Genomic DNA, 6713 nt, shown 5'->3' with positions numbered 1-6713 from the left:
TCCTCGCCTGCGGGACGTGTGGCCCGGGACGGCCACCCGCAGGCACCGCGCGGCCCCGCAGGGGGAAGGGAGGAACCGAGTGGGTGTCGGGGGTTGGGGGGGACGCAGCCGGTCTTCCCGCCGCCGGAGCCGGCTCACGGAGCGTGAAGCCCCCGCTCTGGGTCCCCTTCCGTAGTCAGCGCCGCGGCGTCGGCGGCGGGGAGCTGTCCGCCCCAGTGGTTCTGAACCAGGCGCTGCGGAAATTCCAGGTAGGCGCCGGGCCTGAGGGTCACGATTTCCGTGGCTGCTGTGGCTGCTGCTGCTTCCGTGCTCCACAGCCGGCTGTGCCTTGAGCTCTTGCAAGCACAAGGGCTATCTGGCTTCCGGGAGCCTTGCTCTAATGAGGAGCCCGCCTCGCCAGTTCATTCCTGGGGTCAGGTGGTGACTCAGTCTCGCTTCAATACCCCTGTAATTTGAGGGGGTCAACATCCGATCTTAGTCATTCCTCCCGTCTTTGACCTTTGGCATCTTTAAACTCAAAATATTCATTACCTTCCAAATATTAATTACTCTAACACCACCATTGCAACATCTTCACCCATACATTTGACACACTTGTCTGTTAAAATACGGCACAATCACCCAGGCTTCAGTTGTTCTGATATACAATAGATCAGAAAGGTTTCATCCATCCCTCTGCCTTGGCCAGGAGTGCGTGGCACTCATTCCGTTGATAACGATACACATGATTGGGCGTTTCTTGCTCCTCTCTCCTTCCCACAATAATGCAATAAGTCACAATGATGGTAATTGGGCCATAAAGTCACTTGCGCTCTGAAATAAAATAAATCCACAGAGATGTGAAGGGCTTGCAAATCCTACTGGGTATTAACTAAATAAGGATTACACGAAAGGGAAAGGCATATTGCTATTTCATGCATAAAGGATGCAGATGAATAAAGGGTGAAGATGTTGGGACCACCAGCTACGGTCAGTTCTAACAGCAGGTGAGCAGCTTCTGCTCTCGCCCTCCCCTCGCAAGCCCCTGTTTCCTCCTCCCAAACCAGAGTCTCTGTACCAGCACGAATTCCTGATCATCACTGAAAGATGATATATAAAAAGGAAAGGATTCACATGACATTGCTTTGTATATGAATTGGCTGATATACGTGAAATTGTTTGCAAGCATTTCAACTCCGTTGGAAGAATTGTGTCACAGAAAAGAACTGGTTTACAGCACTTCTCTATACTGTGTTAACCAGGGAAAGATTCTGAAGAGAGTTCATACAGGTAATCAGACTTAAAAAGGTCAATGACACATAGATTGAAGACGAAAGGTAAGACTGCGTAGTTCACGTTCAAATTCTGCAATTAGGAATTCTGTAATACTCCTGTAAAATTTAATGGTATATATTTTAAAAAATAATTGAAAGGGATCAAAACACTGAAATACATAGGCAAGAACTCCTTCTCTTCTCCAGGCAGCCAATGAAAAAGTCAGCAGCTAAAGTGAGTGTGTATTTTAAAAACAGTGGCTTGCTCTGCTACCCAGAGGAAGCAGGAAGTAGAGCAGTAACAGTTACAAGGATGGGCACAGTCTTCCATTGTCCCAAATCTGCATTTGTATGGTGCTAATCCCAAAGAAACCTTAGAGTCTTTGTGCTTATGAGCTCTCAAGTGCTTGTAGTTCACAGAGCATGCAACACTGGGAGAGGATTATATGGTCACAAAAGAAACAGACTGGGAAATCAAATTGTTATCCAAACCCTGGCCCAACAAAAATGAAATGGCTATGTCCATTTAGAATCAAGGGTTTAGCAACCAAGTGCTACTTTGTTTAAACAAATGTTTCCGACCAAGAACAGTAAAAATACTTCAGCCTTTAAAAACAGGTGGCTGATTCTCCTTGTGAAAGGAGAGGAGGAATGGGAAGAAAACAACTGGAAAACAAAAACCAAAAAACTTTCCCATCTGCTTGGCAACCTCCTACTAGATGCTATGATTATGGTTCTACATCATTAAGTTTTACAAGTAATGTTGTCTGGGAGGATAATTATAGAACCAGCATTATACTGAGATCTTTTAACTTTGAGTCATTTAAACACATCTTCCAAATAATACAACTTTGTAATATAATTAATTTTAAGATTAATATTGAGCTTTTGGTTCATAGCCTGCACAAAAGGCTCCAGGGTAGTAAGAACAATCCATTTCTGTAGTAGATTCCTTAGGCTTTGTTAAGCCAGAGAGGTTCTTGCTCTTGTGAAACTGGGGATAATAGCCATATTTCATTGAGTCTTGGCCTCCTTTCCTGGTATAGTTTAATAAGAAACAAAAAATGCTACCATTCAAACTATGATACAATGTTTTCTTTTCATTAATATTTTAATTTAAATGTATTCTAAAAGCTCTTTGGTAAGTATTTAGACAGATTTTTATCACGTATGGCCTTAATGCATACATAAAAATAAAAGTTAAAATTTTTGGTTAACGTTTTTCCAAACCTCACATTAAGAATCTCACTACTTTTATTTACTTTCTAACTGAGAGATTTCAGTGCCCAGATTTTTCTCACAATATGTTCCTCTGAGCCACCTAGAGCTTCTGTCATGCTGCATTGAAAAAATTAGTATTAGACATATAGCTGACATTCAATGTTAAATTAGTTTCAGGTGTACAACATAGTAATTTGACAATTCTATACATTACTCAGTGATCACCACAGTAAGTATATCATCACGTCACCATATAAACTTATTATAATATCATTGGCTGTATACCCAATGCTGTACTTTTCATCTCCACATGAGAACAGGAAATTATTTTATTTATTTTATAACAGGAAATTTGTACCTCTTTATCCCCTTCACCTATTTCACCCATCCGCCATCCTTCCCTCCCATAACCACCAGTTTGTTCTTTGTATTTAAGAGTCTATTTCTGTTGTTGGTTTTTTTTTTTGTCTGTTCACTTGTTTCTTTTTTTAGATTCCATAAAGAAGTGAAATTACAGGGGCCCCTGGGAGGCTTAGTGGGCTAAAGCCTCTGCCTTTGACTCAGGTCATGATACCAGGTTCCTGGAATCAAGCCCCAAGTCGGGCTCTCTGATCGGTGGGGACCCTGCTTCACCTGCCTCTCTGCCTGCCTCTCTGCCTACTTGTGATCTCTCTCTCTCTTTCAAATAAATAAATAAAATCTTAAAAAGAAAAAAAAAGGAAGTGAAATCATATGGTATTTGCCTTTCTCGATCTGACTTATTTCTCTTAACCTAATACCCTCTAGATCCAGCCATGTTGTCACAAATGGCAAGATCTCATTCTTTTTTATAGCTGGATATTATTCCATTATATATCTATATACACCATATCTTTACCCGTTCATCTACTGATGAACACCTGGACTGCTTCCATATCCTGGCTATTATAAATAGTGGTGCAGAAAATCTAGGAGGGCATATATCTTTTTGAATCAAGTGTTTTTATTTCTTTTGGGTAAATATCAAGTACTAGAATTACTGAAGCATATGGTAAATCTATTTTTAATTTTTTGAGGAACCTCCATTCTGTTTTCCACAGTTGTTGCACCAATTTACATTCCCACTAAAAATGTACAGAGGTTCCTTTTTCTCCACATCTTGGCCAACACTTGTTCTTTCTTGTCTTTTTAATACTAGCCATTCTGACAAGTATAAGGTGATAGATCTCCCTGTGGTTTTCCTGATGATGAGTGATATTGAGCATCTTTTCACATGTCTATTGGATGACTGTATGTATTTTTTGGAAAAATGTCTATTAAGTCCTCTGCCCATTTTTCAATTGGATTATATGTTGGGGTTTGGGTTTTTTGGGTTTTTTTTGTGTGTGTGTGTGTTCTTTACATATTTTGGTTATTAATCCTTAATTATATTTATCATTCACCACTATCTTCTCCCATTCTCTAGGTTCCCTTTTGGTTTTGTTGTGGGTTTCCCTTACTGTGCAAAAGCTTTTTATTTTGTTGTAGTCTTAATAATTTATTTTTGTTCTTGTTTCCCTTGCCTAAGCAGACATATCCACAAATAATGTTGCTAAAACCAATCTCCAAGTGATTACTGCTTATTGGCTTTTAGGAGTTTTATGGTTTCAGGTCTCTCATTTATTCATTTAATTTTTTTTTAAGTAAGCTTTACACTGAATGTGGGACCTAAACTCACAGCATCAAGAATAAGAGTCGCATGCTGTACAGGCTGAGCCAGGCAGGCACACCTCAGATTTCACATTTAGATCTTTGATCCGTTTTGAGTTTCTTTACGTGTATGGTAAAAGAATGTGGTCTAGTTTCATTCTTTTGCATATGGCTCTCTAGTTTTCCCAACACTGTTTTTGAGGAGACTTTCTTCTGTTACACATTCTTGCCTCCTTTGTCAAAGATTAATTGACCATATAATTGTGCATTTATTTCTGGGCTCTCTATCCTGTTTCCATTGATTTACATGTATATTTTCTCCCAGTACCCTACTGTTTTGATTACTATAACTTTGTAGTATATCGTGAAATCCAAGAAACTGATACCTCCAGCTTTGTTCTCCTTTCTCAAGATTGTTTTGCATGCTGCACTTCTTATAAAAGTATTCTGAGGTCATCCAAATTGCCACCCCTCCATTCTGCTTGGTTTGATGCTGGTGGGGTTTCTCTTTTCTTTTTCTTTTTTCTTTTTCCTTATCTGAGATTTTCATATAATAACCAGTTTATTTTCTTTCTTTAAATGGTCCTCAAAAGGCCTGTGGCTTGGCATGCCAAGGGATGTAGATGATCAGTTGTGCCCTAGGAGCACATAGCTCAGGGTCAAGCTGTGGTAACTTTATAGGGACTTCCACCTGCTCAGCTCCAACTATAAGACAATTCCTGACATTGGAGATGTGAAAGAAAATGGGAGGGGAGGGGCATCTTAAAATCCATAAAATATGGCATATTGTCTCCTGTTTGTACTTTTACAATTTCTGATTTTGCAAATGGCCAAGCTGCTGCAGGGATCAAAAATGAGGTCCTAAGGTGGCAGAGACTGACCTGGCCAGCCCTGTACTGCACAGGCTATGCGTTACTGGATCAGTATGAATGGAGAAAGTAGGGGTGAGCCAGGGCAGCTGCTGCCTCTCCCTACATTGCCTTCATCACCCACAAGGAGGGGGCTCAAAGACAAGGAGGACCTCCTGGAACTGAGACAGGGGAGGGGAAAAGAAAGCTGAACGATGCCACAGCTGCAGAACCATGACCAAAATATGGGGGAGAAGGCTGGAGGCAAATGTGCATGATACACTGTGACATTTGGAGTCCTAGGTGACATAGAAGCTTAAGGATCCAACCTTGCTCAAACTGATTTTACATGATGATTTTATCTACTAATCAACCCAGAGATTCACAAAATAAAATAGGGCAATACTATAGAAAATGCTTGAGAGCAATCTCTCTTATGATTGAGATAACCTGATATTTCCATTGATTCATTCATTCATTCATTCAACAATTATGTACTGAGTATTATGTATCAAATCCTCTTCTGAACACAGAATAAATCAGGGAAAAAAACCCCACAAATACCATTTTTATAGCACATGCATTCAAATAGAAGAGAGAGAACAGACAGTAAATAAATAAATATATAATATGTTAGCTGTTGATAAGAAGTCAAAAGTAGGGAGGGACAGAAATTATGTTGATTGTGATGGTGCTGGTGCTGGCTGTGTTTGCAGTTAGGGGAGATTACTCCGATAAGAAGACATTGGCAGATCCTTGAGTGGATTCAGAGAACAAGACAGGTACATTTAAGAAGAGGAAACAAGTGCAACCCCCCAAGGGAGGCACGCACTTGCTGTACTCTGTTAAACACTAAGGAGGCTGGTGAGCGGAGGCAGAGACAGCTGAGTGAAGAAGTAGGAGATGAATTGAGAAGGAAGTTGAGTGTTAAATTTTGTAAGACTGAATTTTGTATTGAGTGAAGTGGGGAGCCATTGGAGATCTTAGAGCAGAGAAATAACAGGGTCTGACTTTTGTCTTAAATGGATTGCTTTAACTGCTGAGTGTAAAATAAACTAGAACAGAGCAAAGATGGAATCCAGAAGACCAGATAGGAGACTATTACAATAACTCATAGAAGACGGTGTTTTGGACCACAGTGGGAGTAACTGAAGTGTGGAGAACTGGTCAGATTTAGAATATATTTTGAAGATAGAATCCACAGCTTCTACCAAAGAATTAAACGTGGGCAGTGAAAGAAAGAGATGAATCAAGAATGACTCTACAGTTTCCTGTTTGAGCTATTGCAAGACCAGCAGAGCTCGAGAAGAATAAGAGCTTGGTTTTGAACATGTTGGGTTTAACTCTTCTAGGTAGATCTGGAAAGCAGGCAGTGGAAAAAAGTTCAAAATCCAGGTCTGGACTGGAGGTGGATATGTGGAGTCATCAGGAGATAGATGGTAGAAGAGGAACAGTCACCAAGGACTCAGTGTAGACAGAGGAGAAGTCTGAGGTTGGGTCCTGGAGCACATTCATACTCAGAGATCAGGGAAATGAGAAGAAACCCCAAGTGGAGGGGCTTGTCCTCACTCAGAAGTGATTGGAGTAAGGGTTCAACCCAGATAAACTTAGTGGGATTCTGTGGGTCTTCTTTCCTTACCGATTTGATTTTCTTTTCAAGATTTATTTGAGAGGGGCGCCTGGGTGGCTCAGTGGGTTAAGCCGCTGCCTTTGGCTCAGGTCA

Source organism: Mustela lutreola, chromosome 7 (genome assembly GCF_030435805.1).
Source record: "Mustela lutreola isolate mMusLut2 chromosome 7, mMusLut2.pri, whole genome shotgun sequence".
Lineage (NCBI taxonomy): Eukaryota > Metazoa > Chordata > Mammalia > Carnivora > Mustelidae > Mustela > Mustela lutreola.
This window is presented reverse-complemented; position numbering follows the sequence as displayed.